This window comes from Harpia harpyja, chromosome 8 (genome assembly GCF_026419915.1).
Source record: "Harpia harpyja isolate bHarHar1 chromosome 8, bHarHar1 primary haplotype, whole genome shotgun sequence".
In the NCBI taxonomy this organism is placed as follows: Eukaryota; Metazoa; Chordata; class Aves; order Accipitriformes; family Accipitridae; genus Harpia; species Harpia harpyja.
The window spans coordinates 1,890,808-1,912,102 of NC_068947.1; the positions used below are offsets into that span (position 1 = coordinate 1,890,808).

The 21,295-nt window shown below is 45.5% G+C and overlaps 1 protein-coding gene and 1 long non-coding RNA gene across 7 annotated transcripts in view; one reads left to right on the top strand and one right to left on the bottom strand.

Annotated features, from left to right (window-relative positions):
* The first annotated feature begins 27 nt into the window (after positions 1–27).
* LOC128144731 (uncharacterized) lies at positions 28–21,208 on the top strand. 2 transcript variants are annotated; one of them, XR_008236175.1, is made up of 3 exons: positions 28–643; positions 3,949–4,131; positions 20,584–21,208. It is a non-coding gene; the product is annotated as an uncharacterized LOC128144731 (long non-coding RNA). The 2 variants fall into 2 exon arrangements; XR_008236176.1 differs by lacking the exon at positions 20,584–21,208 and adding an exon at positions 1,252–1,833 and having other exon boundaries at positions 3,949–4,007.
* Positions 16,265–21,295, bottom strand: part of SMPX (small muscle protein X-linked) — a 41,403-nt gene continuing 36,372 nt past the window's right edge. For all 5 annotated transcript variants that reach the window (XM_052793918.1, XM_052793917.1, XM_052793920.1 and 2 more), the window contains exon 5: positions 16,265–17,362. The gene's annotated coding sequence lies outside the window, so the exon portion shown is untranslated. The remainder of the gene's footprint in view (positions 17,363–21,295) is intronic.

Here is a 21,295-nt window from a genome sequence, read left to right on the forward strand (position 1 = left end):
GCGGGCGAGCGAAGGGGCCAAGGACCGGGCGGACGGACGGACGGACGGACGAGCTTCCACCGACAGCCGCGGCCAAAGCAGCTGACTTGGAACGACCTGGCTGGAAATCACAAGGATAATAACGCATTCGCACGAAGCGGTGACAAAAATAGAATCCCCCAGTTTGGCTGTAATAAAACGAAATCTGTTTATAGAGGAGGCTTTGCATAATTGTGCTCTCCGTTACCAGCTGGGAACAAACCCGGAGCCCCTGGGGATGGGCTGGAGCTGACTCGCTCAGCTTTCTCACTTTCAGTTTGTCCCAATTAGAAGCACGTATATGGGGATTATCCCTGATTTTCACCCGGGCCCTTCAGGGTCTAATTTCTACCAGGAATAGTAGCTCTGGGCAGGCTACACATTCTGACCTCTTAAAGCTTGCTTTTATTTTTCTTTTTTTTTTTTTCCCTGCGTAACTCTGGGTGGAGGTGTTCAGGAATCTCCTCCTGACACTTTTCTTTCCAAATCAAACACACTCGGGACTTGCAAACCTTGACAGGGTTGATAAATGCCAGACCATTTTGCTGCATCATAAGCCAGCAGACTTGGGGGCAGAGGAGGATCCCACAGGACTGGAAAATTTCACCTTTTGCTCAAGCCAAAGGTAAAGCCTTTTTGCTGTATTTGCTTATATGTATTTATGTGATGTCATGAAATTCTGGCTCACCTCTGTAATCGAGGGGTGTTTGGGAGCTGACTGGATCCTGATGTGGATCGTGCATGCTGTGGGACTGTTCCAGTGAGCTTAAACCGTCTTGCTAAGCAGACCAATACCTACACATACTCTGCTCTCTTTGTGGGGGAGGACTCCAAAAATGTCATTCTTCATTGCCGTATAGCTCCGGAAATTGATTTCCTGCTCGAATCCACTTTCCATCATGACATTATAGACCATAAATCAGGATCTTGCTAAAAAATCTTCCCCCTTGCTAGCAAAATGACATGTATGGGCAGTGGGGACAAAGGAGGATAGGGATGCCTTGTTTCTCTTTCCCAGTGGCTTTGCCTATGTCCAAGTTGGGGCAGCTCCAAAGTATTTCAGATGTTGTTAGCAAAGCTGTACCATTGAGTCCAAGCTTCTGGTTTGATGGTTTTCGTGTTTTGGACAAACCAGAGACCAGGTACCTCTGTCACCCTTCGGCAGTCATGCACGCTGGTGATGAGGGACCAGGCCTTAAATGCCCCCACTCCTAAAGATACCGCTTTCCCCAGTTTAACCCCACAAGGTACCAGATTTCAGTAACACGAGGTGCAGATAAACCTCTGCTGTATCAAAACAGCCATCGCCCTTCCCAGGAGACTGAGCACCGAGCACGGGGGCTGTGTCTTCAGCGCAGGATTGAGCTCGAGGGGCATCTCTGCAGCAGTTCTGGCATAAGCAAGTCCTGGCACCCCTTCCTCTTCACCAACGGTCCTCCTCCTCCATCAGCCCTTCGCCTCTGCTGCCACGATTGCTCCGAGGCGGAGGGCTGGGAGGCGACACAGCCGGGAAGCGATGCTTGGAGAGGACTGGGCAGAAACCCCAAAAATACAACAGCAGAGAGGTCCAGGGCCAGGTCCTCAGCCTTCTTCACGGCGTGGCCTCCCGAGCAGATGTAGTACCCCGACCCACAGCACGTCAGAGGCGATCCACTGGCTGGGCAGGCAGCTGGCAACCCACCACCCGGCGAGACCCTCGGCACGGGATGCCCACCCAATGCGCCGAAACTGGACTTGTCTTCTGTCGTTGAGCCATGGCCAACAGCCGCCCTCCCCACGCCCCCGCACTGCTAAAAAAGTGCTTTGCATATGCTGGTAAGCTGTAGAAGCTAGGATGGAGGACACATCATTAAATCCTACTCCCACCCCCCCGCATCCAGATGTACCAGAAAGGGGTCAAAGATGTGGCTTGGGCAACTGCGGGTCTTGCCAGCAGCCCCCAAAACGCACTCCCCCCCATCAAGCGATGCGCTCCCAGGCAAAGGCAACGTGCCTTTTCCTCTCCCTCAGCGAGCCCAGGCCAGGCGCTGCTCAGGCTTGCCCGGGTTTTGCTGGCAGGCATAAAAAGTACCAGCCCAGCCCCGACGGCAAGCACCGTGACTTCAGAGAGGCCGAACGCGGCTCAGACCGAACGCCCGTGCCTGTGCCCGGGGCGATGCCCCGTTAACCGAACCGGCCGTGCATCGCTCGCTCCCCGCGTCAGTTCTGCACGTGGGCTGCCGTTTGTACTGCCAGCCGGTTACAGCGCGTTGCCGCGGGAGCCGGCGCGGATTTAACTGAACTGATTTAATACCCGTGCCAGAGCAGCAGGTCCTGTAATTGTATGCAGATTTCCTGCGCGATTCCCTCTCAGACCTACTCCATCTTCATGGCAAGCCGGCTAATGGAAATAGTAAGAATCGTGCTCCTTATAAAGCTGTTTATTTGCCGGGAGATTTTTTTTTCTTTCACTTATAATTGAAATAAAGCCACGTCCTTTCCAGTCCCTTGCTCTGGAGTGACAAAAAAAGATTATCATTATCAAAATGAGGTTTCTCCCTGCTCCACTTTTAGGCAGTTAGCTTTGTCTAACTAAGGAGCCTACTCAGCCGGCACCCTGCTTTGTCAACAGACAAATTATCTCTAGGCAGCAGCTCGGGTCTTCGGCGCCTTGGGAGGAATATTTAATGTCCATTAGCAAGAGAGCAGACCATGACTAAACAGCTAACATGAATCTCAGGAAGAGACCTAGCACTAGGTGGGATGCAGTCAAGCCATGATCTTATTTTTCTCAGCCGTAATTTGGAAGATCAGATCTAATGTTTGACTCACTAGATGATGGTGCTTAAAATTAGGGAAACATTAGTGTTTCAATGATACTGATTTGCTGGGAATAGATAATACATTTTTAATCATGTGCATCATTTAGACTTTAAATTAGATTTAGATGTCAGGCTTTTAGTAGCTTTCTCTTGAAATTATTGCTATACTACAGTAGACAGTCTGCAATAAAAAAGAATATTCAGAGGTGTGCTGTGAAAAATGTTGGCTTCCACACTTGCAGTTACAGTTTTCCTACACAAAGCTGAAAAATGGCCCAAATCGCAATGCTGTCTTCAGTTGAATCTTGCAAGTAGGCCATCAGTTAATAAACACTTCAATTACCATTGTAAATTTTCCCAATTTTTTTTTTATAGAGTAAAGGTTATAAAAAGAGTTGCACAAGTAAAATTAGGCTCATTAGTAACAAGTGGCTTACTGTAAAATATTCATTACAAAAATCCACAGCGGAGGATTTCTAAGCTACACTTTGTTCCAGAACAAATCAGTACAGTCCAGAGGACAACAGAGGCAACGCTTCAGATTCTTGATAATGTGCCACATGAACAAATATAGCAAAAGTGAGCCAAATGATGAATGTAATAGGGATGATGTAGCATATAGGTTTTCTAGAAACTACTAATCAGAAAGATCGTATTGATTTAAGTTGTCTTGTAAAAATCATTGGAGTATAGCCTGTACTTCATCCTCGAATAATCATTCACAATAGTATCTGGGTCACCCCGTCTATTTAAAGCAAAGGATGTTTAGCCAGGGAAAGCAGTCTTTAAGAACAAAACATTAAGAGGGAGAAATTTTCTTGCAGCTAAAAGCAGCGCCTGGCGAGATCACGCCTGTGTACAAAAGCAAAGGAGAAAGTTACCGGCTTGGGTGAGGTGGGCTTGGGCTGCCAGGTTTCCATTTTGGCAGGGGGAGGCTGGGGCAGCAGGGATTCAGCGCAGGGCAGAGCATCCCCCGGCCCTTGGCGCAGCGTGTCCGTCCGTGTGCCGCCTCGGAGGGGGCTGCACCCCCGGACAACGCTCGCAGGAAAAACTTTGGCTGAGCGCAAGCGCGAAATAACAGTCTTCCAACCAGCCGGTGCCTCTTTTCTTTCCTCTCCCTTTTTTTCAGGTTCCCTTTCGCGTGCCTCCCATGAAGACAGATGTTGTTATGGCTTCCACTGCTCTATCACGGGTTAGACATGGGCTTCCCGGGCGCATAATTAAACAAGTTGGGAAAGTTTGTAACTTGGGTTCCCGTTTCAGAGCGACAGCAGTGGGATGAGTCAGGCAATGCAGCTGGAGGATAACGAAGGTGAACGTGTATTTTAACGAGCCCGTTCCAGAGCAGATGTACTAATGGCCTTCACAGCGGAGGGCTGCTTGAGGTCCGTCCGCTCCCCTGATGGTCTGGTGCCACCGGAGATGCTCTGCATCTCGCCCTCGCTTTCCCTCCTCTTCTGCCCGTGCTGCAGCTGGGGCAGGGAAGGATCTGCAGCCCCTGCCCGGGACCACCTTCGTTCTGCATCCAGCTCGGGGCTGCTCAGAGAGCGGGCCGGCGGCTGACTTCGGACAGCGAGGACACGTACAGCCCTGGCCGAAGCCGCTCGGCTCGCGGGTCCCTTCTGCAGGCGCGGATGCCCCCCCTGCTATAACAGGAACATTTCTGACTGCCAGGAAAAGCTCCTGCCTCCCCAAGACTGGTTGAACTGGGGTCCCAAACTTTATTTTCTTGGGTACATCTAGTTGCAAAAGCTACAGCTTCGGGCTGTATGACCGCTCATGGCAGGAGAGCTGGGTCCTTCCCTCCGCCTGTGGTTGGATACACCCAGCAGCTCCCAGCTCTGGCCCCGCTGCGGAGAGCCCAGTCCACCCTGACGTGGTTGCCCTGGTCCTCTCGATGCGTGTATCCAGTACAAAACCAGTATAACTGGGATCCACACCTCAGGTCTAAGAAAATTATAAGGAAATGGGGACTGGTTCCCCATGTCGCAATGGTCTCTGAATGCATTTACTTGTAATTAGAACTAGGATTTGTTTTTATGGGGATAGAAAGGTAAGGACCAACCAGTGCTCTGGGACCACAGAGGAGAAAACACAAATGACCTTTTCCTCTCTGAGGACGCCATGTAGATGAAGTAAAGCTGCAGACTGCAGAGGTCTCTCTGAAATCAAGGTGCTTTTCACACGAGCTGGTTAGGAGTCAGCTCTTCCATCCTCTTCCCCTCCCTAATTCACATTCAGGCAAATGCTCTCTAAGATATAGGCTGTGGCTTAGGAAAGTAAAGACCACAGTGTGATCAGCTGCTGTTAGCGCTGTTACTCTATGAGACGATGAGAGCCCGACGTCCACTCTCAACTGATCGCTAAAAGCGTTCCCAGACTCCGTCCGCTGCCGTCATCATCGTCATCACTGTCAGCAGCAGCAGCACGTCACCTCGTGACGCGGACTCGGTCCCTCCACGATCTGCAGCTCTCAGGCTCACCCGTGGGACCGAAAGGGTCGCACCTGCACCCGCTAATCCTATTTATTTCGATTGCTCACAAGCACTCAGGTTTGAGAGGGGGCGAGACAGCTGAGGGAGAGCAACCCAAGCCCTCGCGCCGGGTGAAGTGCCGCTGGAATGAATTGCACGTGCTGAAGGACAGAGGATGGGTGGCAAGCCACCAAGTTTGTAGAGGGCTTTTTGGCTTAATGACTTCTGACTGCCTAAAGCCACGCGGGAGTGTGGCAAAGGCATTGACGGGATGTGTTTTATTCGCCCTCCTAATCTTCACGAGTTGCTGAATCGTGCGTGACTAGCGAGCCTCACCGATCATTTGCCAGGCTGAGCTCAGAGCCAGTCCACAGTGGTGCGAGGTACTGGTGGTCCTGCTCACCAAACAGGGAGAGAGACATCTCCCTCCACACTAGACACAGTCTCTAATTTCCACTCCCAGAAGAAATTTCTAGGGTAGTTACAGGAACTGGACTGCATATGCCAAGTTTTCTTCCCCAGGCCAGCGTCCCAGCAGACCATGGCGTCAGTCATCTCCCCTCTTCCCCTGGGATGAGCGGGATGCATACTGGGCACGCACGTAACCTGTGGATAGCGGTGAGCCAAACCCCTCATCCCCAACCCACTCTCCAAGAACTGATGTACTATGAGCTCATTTTTATTAATTTTTACTTTAGAGTTCCTGTGCCAGCAACAATGCAAATATTGACTTCCTCATGGAAGTACAAGCGTTTGCCTGCCCAGAAAAAACACATCATCTACTTAAACGAGCTCGAAAGGCTGTAGAGATACTCACTTCTATTTCCACAGGTTTATTTTGGTCTCATCTGCCTAGGTTAAGGATTGACACGTGTGACTCTCAAAGGGAGTGAGCGTAGAGAGCCCGTGCTCTGCGCCCCGGCAGTATGCGCCTGGCATGAAGAACAGCGTCATTTTCTTGGTGCAATGGCAGAGTTTTCAGGGGACCTTTGGATTTTGCCTGAAGGGGAAAAGTCAACGCTGTACGTTAGCTCTTCTGCCACACCAAAGACGTGAAACTGTAGACAGGTAAAGAGAAAAAAAAGCATAAGGCAGATGGACCTGAAACTTAGGAAACCCTTTGGGGGGAAACATAAAGTTTGAAATGCCTCAGAGCAAACCACCTTCCCAACACTGCAAAGACTTACCTGTCCGTTGGTCTCCCCGGTGGCCCATCTCTCAAGGGCACTAGGTGTCTCTCAGCAGAACCATGGGGTTTGTCTGACATGAGAATTCAGCAGCCCTTGGATGGGCCGCTCCAGCCTTGCTGAGGTACCAAGGAATGCCCCGGGGTAAGCGCACGCTCTCCCGAGGGATGAGGGTCAGCCAGAGATGCGCTCTCAGGTGGGTTGGCAAAAGTCCTCCTGCAGTAAAAAGGCACTGCTCTTTTGGGGTGAGGGTGGGCAATATGGTTCCGTAGGATGCCGTGCTTCGTCCAGAAAATCCAGTCCTCGCACACAGACACAAAACTAGTCCCGTTGCATCTCCTCCCCCATTTGAGGAGGCAGCGCTGATGTCAAGGAACTTCTTCTGATCCTGACAGTAGTCACGTCAAAGGGGAGGATGCTAACCAGAGCTGGAGTCAAATGAGAAATGTGGTTAAATGGAGCTACCATACAATGGTGTAAATTTGATATCCTACTGTTGAAAGGGAGAGGAGATTAAAAATAAATGTATATGTGCTTCAAATTCTTTAAAATTACAAGTAATGACATTACTAGTGCTTTCTGGAGGTCCTGCAATGACAGCAATAGGGTAGTTTAGGCCAACGTTGACCATCTTGACAGGGTACAACCATAGCTTCCCTACCTTTTGGCCTCTTCCAGTCTTCCTCTTTGCTGAACTATGGTCCAACAAGTAAGTTACCGCAAATAAAATTTCCTTAGTTTGCGCTATGGAAATGACAAATCTGGTCAGAGGAAACCTGATTTTAAAAGGTAAGTAGGTTTGTTTATGTAGGGGAGTAGATAATCTCTCTGCCTACACCTTCATTGAGCTCACAGTAACATATGAATGTGCCAACAGCCCTGGTTGAAAAAAAAAAAGTCAAAATTAATATATTAGCTTCACAAACTAGGCCGAGGCAGCCTTCCAGCCCATCACTATGCAGGGAGCTCCTGTGCGCTGCTAGTATAGCACTTCCATTATACTTGCTAAGCCAAGGCTTTTAAAAAGATAGATTGCATTAAGTATATTCTCCCATACTTCCCAATGTCAGCCCTAACATCATTTCCAGGCCTGGATGATTACACTCACTTGAAAAGAAAACATTCAAGTTCAGGACATGCCTTGAAATAGCCATACCCACTCCCTTCTAACACCCACCAGCTCTACCTGTAAAATAACAAGCAATCTATGCAAACAAACTGTGCACCCTGATATTTCTACTACTCCTGACTATGGTTAAGAGGCTGTAAGTAGAAATAATAAAAAGAAAATGAAAGCAATCACCATACAAATCACCTGTCCATTTTTCCCCAAGCGGGTTTATTTGCCTTTGACAATACAAAACAGCTGTTAGAAACGCGACACATCTTCTGCAGGGGTTATATTTTGCAGTTTTCTTCAAATGAGCTTTCTGATCTAATAAGTATTTTCCAGTTCAAAGTTTACAGAGTTGTATGGAAATAGGGGCTGGGTTTGATTCCTTTGAAGCCAATAGGAATTTTGCCATCAGCTCGGGTACAAGCAGAAATGCAACGTTCTTAGCACAGAGAAGTTTGGGGGCCAAAGTATCTGTCTTTTAGCTTAATTTTTGAACCTTACATACCAGCTTTCTCACCTGACATGCAGGGTATATTCAGCTCCCAATGATCCTATTGGAATAAAGGTTGTATTAAAGATCAGACCCTTTTACCCCTCATCTGCTATAGAAGAGAGCCTGATGAGTTTCTACCTACAGCACGTAATTTTTAATGTGTTAACTCTTGATGTGCTTGATGTGTAGACGTTTCATCAGCAGTCTTATGGGGTGAGCAAGGCCGGGGAAGGGCAGCAGTAATCCCTGCTCAGACATTCCCTTCACTGACGCTTTAGGGAGCAGAGTCTTCAGCCACCAGCGTTGCATGGCTGCCCTTGCTGCCGCTACTGCTGATTTCACTTGGGTTATTTCAGAAGCAGATAGGCTTGTGGGATTCTTTCCTACTGCCTCACCCTCTGGAAATGTTTTCATTAAAAGGTTAATTTTTTTTTTATTATTATTATTTTTTTAGCTAGGCAGGTAGGGCCTTCTCCTGATCTTCCTCATATTTTCAGAAAAGAGTTACTGGAGAAAATACTACATTTCCACAGCCTCTAGAATTACAACATGTTACCACAACCTCCAAAAAAGAGGTATTGCAGAGAACTTCAGTTCCTGTGGGCCATTTGTTGTTTCCCGTACCTTGAAATTCTCAACTACAAAGACAAACAGAGAGAATAAATAGGCATCCGTAAGATATCAGGAAGAAATCGTTCTGGGCGTTTTCAAAGGCAGAAAGGGCATTTAGAGGCCAGGGTCCCTTCAGGCAGCTAAACAATCCTAATGGCCATTGCCCCTCACAACAACGTCCTTCCTACTTACTAAAATGCAGTGACTCTGTTATCAAGGTGACACCAAACTGTCCAATTTGGTTCAGGACGATGTTGTGTGCGACGGGCACTTTAGAAACACTCAGAAAGTGCTGGCAACTGCCCTCCCGTGAGGCCACTGCTGTAAGTCACTGCTGTCAATAAATCTTGTTGCTCTTAATTGTTTGGGTTTCTCTTAGAAACAAATATTTACCAGCTTCTGGTGTGCACAGTCTTCTAAAGGTCACAGATGCTAGCTCCAAGGGGAGCCAAGCTATTCAACCTTAAACTATTTAATGCTGGCTTCCCATGCAAGCTGCCATAAAAGCAGGCATCACTATGGGACTTATGTGTAAGGATGGGGGAGTAAAGTTCTTCTCCTCTTGGCCCATTTCAGCATGTTATTTTTAAAAGCTTATGCATTTGGTGATGGAAATGGACGCCTTCATTCTGCTTATCCTTTTAGATGGGGCTGATGTGTTGGATGCTAATGGTCTACTGGGAAGTCAGGATTACTTTCTCATATAATAAATCTGGATGGAGGGGAGAGAAAATGATTTTCTTGGGATTGCTATTAGTGGTGAAAGTTTGTATTAAGAAAAAAAAAGGTCCGGGTTTTCCAAAACTACTGTAGCCCTTCTACACCCACTACACAACTATATGTAGTAACCTGTAGCTCCAGAAAAGCTTCAACGCATCTTAGCTACAAACCTCATCTCAACTTCCTAAGACTATTCAGACAAGAAACGCTCTGCGGCAGTTATTTCTTATACCTACCTTTCATTTCATCGTGACCAAAAATCCCAAGCAGGAGAATTGCTGGGGAAGCTGTTATCAAATTTTGTGCTCCAACTCCTTTCATGCTGACTCTTTTCATCTGAATTACATAATTTCTAACGACACCAATCAATCACCTGCATACTCATGTGAGCTACTTGCCTGTGAAGGCAATAAACTGTGTGCTGAGCTAGACCCTCTGCCTGGTGCAGTGGTTTGGGGTTTGACTTTTAAACTTTTAGTCATTTCTCCTCTTCCTTTTCTGCCTTGTTTTGGGGTTGGTCTGTATAGGCATTAGAGAAGGTGAAGCTTCACATGACTGGGAGCTTCTTCTCCTAACTGGGACCCTCTAGCTCTTGCTTGGGTTCAGCAAGAACCAGCTCACTTTCTTTTAAGACTCATTATTTTTGTCATCTGTCCTAGAAGAATCACAAGAGACCAAGGCCCCCACTCAAGAGCCCTGTGCATGCAGGTTAATCATGCCTTGGGAAATACAAGGTTTGCTTTCTCACTCCTAGGATTGACATCATTTTCTAATTTGATTGCCCTACTCAGTGTTGTCTGTTTCCTGCACAGGCATCACATGTAATATCACACACACATGTTACATTTATGCAGGCCAATAATATCAGCTTTAGCTTAGGAAACACTTTCTACAGGAAGGATAACAAAGTGCTGGGATAGGTTGCCTAGGGAGGTCGTAGGGCTGCCATCATGGATGGACCTTTAAAATGTGCTGTAAAGAATATATTCCCTACAAATCTGCCTGGAATTAGGCAAGTATAGCTGCTTGGGCTTGGAGGCAAGGAGATGGATTACACAGTCTTTTGAATCCCTCTGAGGGCTGTACTCTAGGATCTTCTGCTCATAACAAGGCTTCAATCACAAAGTCCTCTGAACTATGAAGCATGTGTCTTATCAGGCCTTGGTGATTCACGCAAGTGATTTTCTAAATAGAGATGCTTTGCTGAAAAAAAAAAAGGCTTAAATAGGAAAAAGCTTGGGATGCAAGCTGGTGTGTGATGCTTTGGAGACACCATAATTGCTGTTTGGAAAATTTACCGAGCATGTCAGTAAGCTGAAAATGTGCAGAACAAAGGGCATGCAAAGTGCCTGCCTGAAAGCACTGCCTCTCTTCACAAGGAAGAGCCATTGGAAGGTCATTGCCCGACATCATTGCTGTTTAAAAAGCTGTTCCCCAGGCATGTCACGACTTGAGCACTTCTGCGGAGATCAATCCGTAAAGAATACGGTTTTGACAACTGACTGGAGTAGTACGGAAATGAACTCTGCCACCACTGATGTCAGAGTTATTTTTTCTTTTTTCTTTTTTCCCCTGTCTCACATAAAGATAAATAAAGTAGGCAGCTTTGTATCTTAGATGAAGTTGGTAGAGTAGAAATAGTTCTTGTTCTGGATATTAGGAATTTGCATTTCTGGATGTCACTTTCCTTTGGTTGTTTTTCCTTGAGGAGGAGGAGCAAGGTATTTAAAATATCAGTAAGCCAAAAAAATCAATCATCAAGAATCTAAAACCAGCCATGTTCTTCTATCTGATTCATCCTGCCCCATACCAAGTCGACACAGGTGCAGGAGAGAGACCCCCTTGAAGAGTTGGAAGCTGCTCTCGGTAAAGATTTGCTGGGCAATGCAACACCAGTGTGAATGCTGGGACACGACGAGCCAAATTCTGGAGGACTAATGCCTCTTCGTTGACATACGTGTGCGTTTCCTGAAATAACCATGCCATCCTGCGATGCAAAAATCACTTCCCCAACATGCTGGTTCACTTGCTGCTCAAACCAGCTGGTGCAAACCAGCGTAGCTTCAGTGACCGCGCTTCACCGGCAGACGAGCTGTCCCTCGGTTTTAGGTCAGACCCATGACCGGCGTACATGCGGCTTTCGGTTGCCTTGCCGGACACGCGGCGTAGGCAGAGCACGTTCCTCTCCTCTCAAGGGCTAGGGAAGAGCCCAGATGTCCCATTTGTGTCACAACAACTATATGAATTTGACGCTGACCGAGTTCTTCTCAACCGCCTAGTGCCGTCCAGTGTCATTTTTCCGGATCTCCTCAAAGCTCTCCCCACCTCGCGCCGCCCCGCGCGATAGCTCTCAGCGCGGGGATGGTCAGCGGCAGTTTATTGGAGGAACAGTCAAAGCAGGGAATTAAGATGCGGCCTCATTCGGAGGCATTAGTGCCTGAGTCACTGGGATGTCATTCGGGCGTGAGGACAGCCTGTGAAGGCTTTCAGGTCACTTGCGTGCATGACATTTAGAAGAGGTGGGTGACTTCATGGAAGATTATCTGAGAGATCTAAACCGGCCATAGAAAGCGGCATTGGAGGCTTTCATTTATCCTCACTAACCTTCAGCAATAAAAAGGGAGGATGAGCGCACGGATGTGCATGCAGCAAGTATGTGAGAAGCGCCGAGAACATTGTGAAAGCCAGAGGGCTGGTAAACCATACCCCGGCTCCAGTGACACGTGGCTGTCATGGGAAGAGGAGGACACTGTGTGTTTCACAGGGCAGTGCTGTATTTGGTTTTGTGTGTGTGTGCAGCTGCTGCTTGACTGTGCAGGAAGGCGGTTAAGAATTTGTGCTCCTTTCCTAGTTTCTGTAAGAAAGCACAAATTTGGATTTTTCTAATTCTAGATACAGCCACCAGGCCAGGGCCAGCCTTGGCAGCATCTGTAACGGCAATCAGCAACACTGAGAAGTAGAGCCCTAATTAGTCAACTCCTCCAGCTCCTTCCATCGCTCACCCTGCATCTCCAAATCAGCACCTCAGCACACACCAGGTCTGTCGGTAAGGAGCAAGGTGGTTTTCCCGAGTTCAGTAAGGATCCGAAGGGCCTTGAGATGTCTCCTAAAGTCTTTGGCCTTCCTCTAAGCATTCATCTGGCATGTGTCAGCCCAGCACATACCTTTCTCCAGCCTGCTGGACCTGCTCCGGTGTCCCTGCTGAGCTATCTGTTAGGAAATTCGAGCAGGAGGAAAGAAGTGGCATGGCAGCAGGGATCTTGGCAGCCCTGAAATCACTTTTGCTTCTCGACTTGTTTCTCAAAGCAGAAACCTACACCTAAGCCCTCTTCTGCCTTTCACCCCCACCTTCCCCATCTCAGTCTCTATGAGTCCACCCCACTCACATTGTCCCCCTGCACTTGACGATCTACTCATATGGACCCTCCTCGTGCCCAAGCAGGCGCGTGAATCCTGCCCATTGTGTCCAAACTTGCCTCACATGGTCAACACTAAGGCTAAGAAGGACAGAGAATACCATGTGCCGTGTCATTACAATGTCCAGTTCAGCTGCATGCTGACTTCTGCATTTCTGCTCAGGTCAGGGCTTGGATTATCAGCCTCCTGATAGAAGGGAGATGTGTTAAGACCCATTCTGGCCCTGAAAATGATCAGCTAGGGAAGTCATAAGTATTAGGTGAAGAACCGCTGCGTTAGGTGAAGAATACTCTCAATAGAAACTACTGCAGTACCTGCAAAAAACATTTACTAAGAATGCAGCATCTCTAAGAAAGAAAATCTAATTCCAGTTTCTCTACAAGTACAGCGAAGGATTAGGTCACTTTTCACAGTACGACAACCAGACAAAATCAAATGTAATTAGTTACCAGACAAGATTTACCAACCACCGGTGCATATGAAACCCACAGTTGGTATCAGGGCCAGAACATTGTCACTTTGCTATTGCACTCTGCTATGGCACTTGCAGTTAGTCACCAGTCTTCTGCAGGATATATTTGAAAACATCCACTTCATTGTTACTGCAAAGTAATGTAGTGGTAAGTGAGTATAACATATGAACAGATGTGTTTATTTTATAAATGGCTTTAGACTGCTTCCAAAGACACAAGAGAACTGGATTTTACCAAGTTTGACTGATCTTATATCCAACCCTTAGTTTTTTGTCTCTAGAGAACTGTTTTATCTTGGGGCATAAAGTAAGGAGCAAAGCTGGAGTACTTTCTGAGGGCTGAAAAACTGGATTTAGGGGGAGTTTCTTTTGTAATTATTCATGTACCAGTAGTACTAGGCAGCTTGTATACCAAAATTAGGATTTTTTTGCCAAGTGCATGCATTACTTAATCTGCTTCACTCATAAAGCAAAGACTCATTCAAATTAAATGTGCACACATTAGAGAAACCAGGACTTAGTCATGAGGGCAAAAGAAAATTGTTTCAACATTTTGGCCCTAAAGCTATTACCAAGAAAAATACAACTATTTTCCTTGGATAGCCTTCTCTGATTCTCTTCTCTCAACATCAATTTTTTATAATACAAAACAGCCAAAGAGCCGGATTTTTATTACATCTTCCCATATATAATTTACAGACTGCATGGAACAAGAGATAAATAAAAGGGCCATCTTTATCACCCTTCTGATTGCGCTGAGCACAGTCCTGGTAAGGTGCCACCGAACTCAACAAACTGCTTCTCAAGACTATGATTTGGGGAATTCACGTCCATAAACACGGTTGCATCTAGCTACAGATGTTTTGCTGGTACAGTAAGTAAAGTAGTACAGTGGGGCCTTGCTTTTACTACTAAAAATAACAGCTTACGCTATCAGAGAAAATGCAAAACTGCCAGTTTAGTTCTATAATTCAAGTTATGCATAAAGCCAAGCCTCCAGAGTTTTAAGGCAAGTAACACTATTTGTCTTAGAAATGCAGTAGCACTATAATCTTTTAATTGAAAGTGATTAAACCAGAGTAATCAATTGAAATAATACACTCAAACTCACCAAAAGTTTTCAGGTAACAGTAATTATTATTTTACCTCTACCTTTACCTCTAAGTTACATGTGTTCGGATTTTTCTGTGTAGATGATCAGAGAAATCATTAGAGCGTGTTTTTGTTCTGTGGCTGATGATTAAAAGTCTCTCCCCAAAAGTGTCGGGGTCTTGGTGTCTCATTAGACTAAACCCTTTGCTGTGGGCACAGCACAATAACTGTTTCTGTTTTTCTAACAGAACATGTCTCCACCACATTTTTGAGCAGTTTCTCTGAAAAATACATTCAGCTGGATTAAAGACATCTCTCGGCATTGGGATAAAACCCAAAAATTGCAGTGCGGTTAGGGGTTGTGGGGCGGAGAGGAGTTTATCTCTGTAGTTCAGATATTTTCAGATATTTATTTTGCTGCGACCGTTCCTCTGGCTTCACTGCCTCGGGGTGGTCACGTATCATCTCATCAGTGAGGTGTTAATATATCGCTGTTAACGAGTTTGGCTCATACTGACAAAGGCTGGCACGTAACCACATGAAAGAGGCGTGATTTTAGCGTGATCCGTTATTACGTATTTCTGTGCTCATCTGCCATTGTAAGACCTCAATCTTTCCCTATAATGGTGCCAAAATGTAACATTTGAGGGGCAAAATTTTCCATGCCAGAAGTAAGGGACTGCAGAGTTGCTTTTGGGGCATCTTTCCCTGGCCTCTGTACGCCCGACAGGCAGACCCTTTCATAAGACTTAGATGAAAAGTAACTTCACTGGCATGGCATGGCTCAGACCCGCTGTTAACAGTTTGCTAGCTGAGACCCAGAGAGCCTTCATAGCCTCCTTTTTTTCTAGTACTTAGTTGCTAATTTTATGCTTTAATAAAGATTCCTTGCAGTGCTAAGACCTAACGCGGGGTCCTCACTGATCCCCACGCCCCATAGCTGTCAGCCTCGAGATGGTTTAAAATCATACATATTTTGAAATTTCGCTTAAAAATGAAGCTAAGAAAAAATATTGTTTGCCTCTGCCCAGCCCCTCGCCAGCATTAAGCTGCTTCGATGGCCACCAGTGGTAGCCCTCCACTTTGTCACAAGGAGTGGAAATCTGGCAAAAGAAGCACGCGTCTGTCTCAGGGATGGTTTTTTGTTTTTTTTTCTTTCACTTACGCATTCAGACATGCTGACTGTGATGTGGCCCCAGCTCTCCCCATCCCCTGGAATTTCCACTATGAAATTTCCTGACTGTGAAAGGAGGGGAAAAAAACGTGGTCTTTACCTTCCTGCAGTTCTCTGAAATGAGAATTTTTAAAGTGAGTAAAGAATAATCAAAGCAGAGGCCCTGACTCCTCTTGCCTTCAACATGCCCTTGGCTCAAGGGATTCTGTATTTTCTCCTCTTTTTCTCCCTTCCATACTGGCAGGAACAATGCAGGCCAGTATCAGTGACTGATAATGCAGTGTGGGGGAAAATTGTTCATTTTCGATTGAATAGACATGTTAATCTTATCGGTATGTAAATGAAAGGAGCTCCTGATGCATTCTGCCTCTTGACACTTTCATTTCAACCTGTTCTTTAGGGATGCTCGCCTCCAAGGAAGGCATTAAGGGAAATCACCCATGAGCTTATAAGGTTGAAGCAGGATAGTAAGCAATGTCAGTATTGCATATTGAAAGCAAAATATACAAGAGTGTCCTTTTTATTGAGCTGCAGCAAGTGGGGCTTCTTTCTAATTTCCTGTACAAAGCCATGCAAATGTATGTAATAACTTAAAATACAAAAATATCACGTTAGATTTGCATTGTCTGATGCAGCGCACAAGAATTAAATGGATGTCAATGTTAGTAATATTCCACTTGAAATCTGTTTTCTAACCAGAATAATTATCTTTATTTTAATTGAATAAACAAGAGCCAGGCAGAGAGTTTCAGAGCATGTAGAATAGTTTCAATCAAGGGCAGGAGAGTATTATTACAAAACAGCTCCTCTTATCCCTTCACGGTAAATAACACAAGAGAGACCAAGGAGACACAGTGTATTAAATTTCTCTAACAATAAGATCTCATTTCCAAAAATAGAATATGCATCAAACAGTCTTCATTTATGTACAGTCCATATAAAAGAAGTGTCAGGGATTAATCATCGTATGTAACAGTTGGTGTGATCATACATGATTTTTGCCCAGCATCAGTATTTCAATGTTCCCTTTTTATTTGGGCTTTTGAAGATAGTGATCCTTCACCTATATTCAGGAGCATGTTCCATCAAAGCTGGATGACCTGTTTATTTGCATAAAGGTTGCAGGTTTTCTGTCAGCTAGCTCACATTTTGTATTCGCATTGTATAAAGTAAAGGTGATGCATAAATATCAGAACACCAGTGCATTTTAGATTCTCAAGAAAAAGAAATACTTTGGCTCTACAACAAAAGAATTTAGCTAAACTCACCAGAACGACCATCCCTTTTAATATTTTCATTTCCTTTATTACACGATACACGATTCCTGTTCTATAACCAGGAGTACACAACAGGAAATTAGACGTTACATTCCTCATTTATTCTGCATTTTGTCAAATTGTTTTAAACCTCTTTTGTTCCTATTGATTTTTTTTCAAAAGGAAAGAAGCCAAATTAATTGCAAATAATGAATTTCTTTTTTTAAAAAAAAAAAGTATTTATCCTACTTTTGCTCAAATTTCAAATTACACTATTACCCATTCTCAGGTCAAAATCATTGCTGAATATATACCGATTCATTGCTAGCTGCCGTGGTCTGTTTGATTTCAGCAGTACTTTCCTATGTAAAGTAAAATGGGCAACAAGAAAGTGTTGACATAAATGTACAAAGACGACGCTTCCTATGGGGTACTGCGGAGTTAGGAAGTTCATAGTCTTCATACAAATGTATAAAATATTTCAAATTATCTCCATTCATTGGAATCCGTTCGGTTTCTCTTGTCAGACCTGTGTGACAAATACAAGACCAGAAATTAATCATTTATCGGTGTACTCCCAGGTATTTTAAAAGCACACAGAAAAGAACCCGTAAATTGTGAGGGGGAGTATATTCCCCGCACCTGCAATTTTGCTTTCACTGAGCGTACTTGTTTACACCCAAGCTCGGGGAATACGGAGTGGGTGACAACCAAAATTTTTCAATCCACTAGCTTTTTTCCACCCACGCTCCAAATCTCGGTCTGATGAAACTTCGTGGCTCTGTTAAGAGCTTAAGTCTTTACCTGAGCCTGCATGGTAGCAGGGAGGCATCAGTTGGATAAAAATCAAAATAGTATTTAATTTTACCAGGTTTGGGTTTTTTAAAATTTTTTAAATTTTACTATTTACTGGTATATACATATATGTATATATATTAATTTTTTTTAATTTTTTTTTTCAGCTGCTTTGATTATCTTCTTCCCTTGCTCTCTCTGTTCTGCCCATTAGACTCCTTAATGGTAGCGAGACTCCTTTTTTGTCTCCTGTCCAAACTGAACAGTCCGGGGATTTTCAGCCTCTCTTCTTTTGGTAGTGTATCTGTTCCTGTAACTATTTTCGTCACAGCTCCACTCCTCCCCTATTTCTGCTCTAATTTTCATGACTGACCAGCACTGAAGACAGTATTCTAGACACAGTAGCATAGTATTTTCTGTGCTATTTGTACAAATCCCACTGGAGTTTATTTATTTACTTATTCAAAATGAGGTGGGGGGATGTTTAGCTGCTGTCTGGGGAACGATGAGCAATTTCCATTGACCAGTCTACAGTGACTCTTTCCTGCACAGTAACAGCTAATTTGAAGCCCAGCATAGGGTCTATTCCTGTTCTCTTTGAAGTTAAGAGATATCGGTGGTTGGTGTTGATATCGGTGGTTCCAGGCAGCTCAATACAGAGGAAAACAGGTTTTGCAATTAGCTTTCAAAAGTTCAAGACACTAACTTTCTCAGCCTATATGTTTAATCAGCTAAGATGTAAGTATTTGAGGTGGAGGAATATATTTTTGGTAAATTTTATTGAACTCATGAACCTTTAACAAATGCTTAGAAAGTAGAGAAAAAGCCACAGGACAGAGAAAAAAAATGACAACCTTCTATATTTCACGATGTGTTACATAAAGTGAGGTTTTGCTGTGCTCCTGAACGTGTGTAGGCTGTACCCATTTGAACAAATATTGGAGGGACATTCAAAAAGCTGGAATTGCTTAGCTTTCAGAAGAAACACTTCCCTGGAGAAAAGAGGTGCTATTAAGAGAAACCCTGCCTGGCTTATACTAACTGGTTGAAAGTGTTGGTGACTTTTGAATAAAAAAGTCAAAAGTTAATTAACTTGACTGGCAAAAAAGTGAGGGGGTGTCATTCTCCACAGGAAAGAGGTCATGAAACCCCACGTAGTGCTACTAACATGCTCTGTGGCCATTAGCAATCAAACAACGTAATCAAACATCGTACCCTGATTCAGTAAGGCAACGTACTGTTCTGTTTCAGCTGAAATTTCCTTCCAATCAGGTAATTTTAGGTACTTATCTTTCCGATCTCAGAAACAAAACCCAACTTTAAGGCTGTATTTGACGGCTCGCCAGGATCCGCACGCACGTGTAATCCTGTCCTATATAATTACCGCCTGCCTACACACGCTCTCCATGTGTTTCAGTCAAGTATTCTCTTTCAAATCGTTCTGTGCTTGTTCCTGAACACCACAAAGTGACGGTTTTCCAGCGGTGGGTGGGTAAAACATTGCTGGCTGTGATTAAACTCGAGCGCTCAAGCCCGGGATCAGGAGAGAGGGTGCACGGAGGGCAGCGGGCACATCTGAGCATCCCGTGGTCCTCGGCGTCACGAGCGGTTTCTGATCCTTCTGCTGAAAGAGCCCGGCGCCAGGTTCTGCCTCCAAACGCATCGTTTGTGGCACGAAGGACAGCTGTAATTTAGCATTCTGGTTTTTTAGGAGTGCATGGTATTTTTTATACCTTTCTGGCAGATTCAGCGTCTTAGTAAGGCTGTTTCCCGCAGGTCTGGAGGAGACACCTGCCCTGCGTGGGAGCTCCATGCTTATCTTCTCCAAGTAGTTTAGCCTTTCCTTATTCCCTGAGCTCCTCACACCAGCTGTCCTGTGCCACGCACACCAAGCGCCCAGGGATCTCGGTGATAAGGGCACAAAGAAGATGCAGCCAGACTCTCCTCAGCGGTGCCCAGTGACAGGACAAGAGACAACAGGCACAGACTGGAATACAGGGAACTTCATCTAAATAGGAAACAAAACTTCTTTTACTGTAAGGGAGGTCGGGCACTGGCACAGGTTGCCCAGAGAGGTCGCGGAGTCTCCATCCCTGGAGATACTGAAAACCCAACTGGACACGGCCCCGAGCAGCGACCCTGTCCTGAGCAGGGGTGGCACTGGACGGTCTCCAGAGGTGCTCTCAAGCCTCGGCCGGTCTGTGAGTCTGGGAAGAGCCTTCGTTTGTCCCGAGGGCAACTGTCCTCCGCTTACGAGGGCGGATTTGTGGGCCAGGTGCAAGGTCCCTGCTTTGCTGTGGAACTGTCAGTGAGTTTACAAACTAACTCAGACGACAAGGTGTTATATACCGTATGACTGTGTTGCTAATAATCCCAGTAATCTGGCTGCTGGGATTGCTTTTAGCCACATGCTCCGTTTCTTCAAATACTCCTTTGTCCTCCCTTCATGTCCTCACAGATCCCAGACCTTTGACACCCAGCTCCCGCTGAAATCAGTATTAATATCACTTAATACCTTTATGACCTCAGGGCTGAAAGGTCCCAAACTGGCATCATATCCCATCCAGCTGAGCAAGCACCTCTCTTCTTCCCCCTCCCATGGCACCGGACTCTCACTAGGCAGCAGACCCACCAAAAGATCTGCTGTCTCCAGTTCTCCCAGTCACAACTGAGACATAGCAGCTCTAGTCAAAGGAAACCCAGTCTTCTAGGAGGCCATGCACCTACCAGACTAGTTAATTAGCAGGAGGAGCAAAAAAACATACTGCAGCACCCGAGAACCCCGCCACTTGCCGTCCAAATGCAGGAGCAACCGGATTGCCATGATGACAAACCTCGCCTCAGTGCTCAGGTGCTGAGGAAAATCAAGGCCACTGTTCTCGAATTTTGTCTAAAGCACACTGCTTGCAAGCAGTGCTATTTTAACACCTGCTAATAACATTATCTTTCTCTCAGGTGTACTCTCTGCTCTCCGGTTGCTTATAATTGCTACCTGAACTCCCTTTGCAGTCAGCAGACCCTCTATTATCTCCCCGGGATGCTCCAATCCACTCAGACCTCTCTCCAGCCGGCTCCAATTCTCTTTCTCCCAGCTCCCAAAGGCACATTATTTATAGAGCTCAAACTCCTCCAGAGATCAATGGGAGTCTGTAAACTCAAAAATAGGTTGCTTACGGTACATTAATAATCCTCACAGTTATGTTCCCTGGTTATTCTTTCAGCTGCTGCAGCTTATCTACCAGAGCTTCCCTCGCCACTCCAATCAACCTTATTATACCGAGCAACACTCTGCCATTTTAAAGAAAACAGAAAAGCATGTACTTGACAGCAAATGCTTAATGTTGTCCTGATTAAGGGTGGACATATGCACATGCTTAGGAGCTTTTCTGAATCATGGAATTAGAGGGATTTTCAGCCCTCAAGACTTTCTCCGTTCCCTGTCTGAGAATCTGCAGGGCTGTGATTGCAAGCGGTGTGACACCGGTGTTAGCTTCTGGGACAAAACAGACTAGGTCCCCATATTTAACCACAGGAAAAAGCAATGGCTATTTTTATGTGAGAAATGAGTTATGTGCTATTCCACATAGGTGCAACTTCAAAAATAAATCTAAATAAATTAATGAATTGCAAAATCTCACTTTTTTCTTCTCCAGAATTACAGTTTTTA